This window comes from Lupinus angustifolius, unplaced genomic scaffold (genome assembly GCF_001865875.1).
Source record: "Lupinus angustifolius cultivar Tanjil unplaced genomic scaffold, LupAngTanjil_v1.0 Scaffold_495, whole genome shotgun sequence".
NCBI lineage: Eukaryota > Viridiplantae > Streptophyta > Magnoliopsida > Fabales > Fabaceae > Lupinus > Lupinus angustifolius.
Window position 1 is genome coordinate 163786 of NW_017727864.1, and position 296 is coordinate 164081.

A 296-nucleotide genomic window follows, 5' to 3' on the forward strand; every position below is an offset into this window, starting at 1 on the left:
TCAGTGGTACCACAAATTTCAGGAAGTGATTCTCTCTTTTGGTTTTGAGATGAATTCCGTCGAGGATTGTGTGTATCACAAGTTCAGTGGGAGCAAGTATATTTTCTTGCTCTTGTATGTGGATGACATATTGCTTGCCACTGATGATGTGGGTACCTTGTTAGAAAACAAGAAATTTCTATCTGGTAATTTTGAAATGAAGGATCTTGGTGAAGCTTTGTTTGTATTAGGAATTCAGATACACCGAGACATATCTCGGGGTATTCTTGGATTATCACAAAAGAGCTATATAGAAA